This window comes from Echinops telfairi, unplaced genomic scaffold (assembly GCF_000313985.2).
Source record: "Echinops telfairi isolate 266 unplaced genomic scaffold, ASM31398v2 ScPeMD7_2;HRSCAF=8, whole genome shotgun sequence".
In the NCBI taxonomy this organism is placed as follows: domain Eukaryota; kingdom Metazoa; phylum Chordata; class Mammalia; order Afrosoricida; family Tenrecidae; genus Echinops; species Echinops telfairi.
Window position 1 is genome coordinate 7,452,230 of NW_022103898.1, and position 2,205 is coordinate 7,454,434.

A 2,205-nucleotide genomic window follows, 5' to 3' on the forward strand; every position below is an offset into this window, starting at 1 on the left:
CTGTTACGCAAAAACTGCGATAGAGTGAAGCCGCGGAAGTCGAAGCGCGAAGTGGTGAGGGTTCACTGTATGTGTAAGAGAGAGCTTTATATCAAGAAGTCATTATATAGCAAGCAAACAACCCAGCCCAGTCCAGATCAAGTCCATAGGGCCCATACTAGTCCACAAGTCCCTCCCTCTCCAGACTCCCGCGGCCACGTGCAATGATGCAGAATGCGGGGAGATCACTGGCTGGAGGGTGCAAAGTCCCGTGGATCCAGTGGCGGTGTCTCTGGCAGGTCTCAGAGAGGCCCGCCAGCAGGAAGGTAAAGGCAGAGAGAGGGGAGATTCCCAGGACCCTCCTTAGGAGAAGACCACGCCCACAAGGAGTCACCATCAGGCTGTGACCTGATTGACAGGTTGGATGCCACGCCCACACTTCTAAATATCTTCGAGTTGACATGAAATTAGGTCACTACCACAGAGGCTAAGTACTGGGCCTGATTGTGCCGAGGCCGCGGTGTTTAGGACCTAGATCCTGGGGCGCCAACGCTGGACCCCTTGCCTCATTGTAGCTCCTTTCTGATAGCGATCATCTTCCCGCCAAAGGTCACACTGAATTGTGTCACGCAGCCCGAGGGCAGGCTCTTGCATGCTGGTTCCGGGTGGTCCGTGCTGGTCCGCCAGGGGCTGCTCTGGGCAGTGTGAATTTATAGAGGACAAAAGCCGGGAGCCCACATGTCAACTTCATGTTCACAAATATCCCAGGTTGCAGGAAACTGAGGACCGGGAAGATACAAATGCAAACACATTCTCTACACTCATATTCTAAGGCGTCTGGGAGGCAGACTCTGGCGGGGGGAGGCCTTCCTGTAGGTGACATGGAGATGAATCCCAGACACATTCTCTCAACTAAAAGTTACCCCCCCATGTCCCCCGTGATCATGCCAGTGTTAGACGCTGATTGCGAGCGCGTGGTGGCTACTGTGCTTGCAGGTGAGCTGTCTGAAGGCGATCAGCCATCGAGAGCAGTCTTGCTGTCCCACCCTCAGTGCGGCCCACTCCTCCTGCGAAGGACCTTAGATCGCCCCCAGAGAAGAGCTCAGAGACACCTAAGGTCAAGTCAGCGCAGAGACGACCAAGGTTAAGCCACCTTCTTAACTGTAGAACCCGCCCATCCTGTGACACATGTACCCTCCTGTGACGTGGCGTGGCTTGCATGTTTCGAGATTTTATAAGATTATTTAAGCCTGTGAGAGAATACATTCTCCCTCCCTCTCGCTCTGGCTCCGGTCTCCATGGAAGACGTGAGCTCTTGCATGCCTCGTCTGATGTCTTTTGAGTTTGCCCTTCAACGACACAACCGCCCCCCAGGACCCATCGCTTGTGCAGGCTGGTCCCTCACACAGGCCAATGAGCCACGATCCGTCACAGAAATCTCCCCAGTTTAAAGTGGTCATGATGCCCTGACATGTCGTGCATGAGCTGCAAGGCTGCCACTTCTCAGCCAGAGCTTATGTTCATACCATTTGCCTATGCTAGTTGCCATGCATCAGATTTGCATTTTCTTTGTTACTATAGTATTACATGAGAGCCTCGGAACTCGGAGCCCGGACACACGGCTCCAGGGCCCGGGTGCGGTGACTGAGACAGGTTGGTGTTGGTCCTGTGACTCATGCAAATTAGGAGACGGCTCTGTGCGCGGGGACTCCGCAGGCGCGAGGCTTTTCATGCAGCACCTGGAGAAAGAAGGAGCGGCAGGGAGGAGCCGCGACTGGCTTCACGGACCCAGGTCATGCTGGTCTCCGCTGTCAGACTGTCGGACTGGCAGCCTGGTCTCCAGGTGAACCCACCCGGACTTCTTCAGAGTCAACCAAAAATAGCTCTTTCCAACACAGAACGGGCTCCTGTTGACACTGAAGGCAGCGCCCGGAGTAGAGAGAGACCATTTCGTGCGTGCCTTCTGCCCAAGGGGCCCTGGTGGAGCCGTGGGCTGTGCGTTGGGCTGCTGACTGCGGGGTGAGCAGTTCAAAGCCACCAAGCTGTTCTGCTTCCATGAAGATCGACAGCCTGGGAAACCCACGGGGCCGCTCTGCTCGGCCCCTGTAGGGTCGCTGTGTGAGGCCGGGAAGCAAGTCCAGAGACACTCATGATGTGTGCGAAAGGACTTTGTAGCCACCAGCAATCGTCTTTTTTTAAAATCATTTTATTGGGGCCTCGTACAAC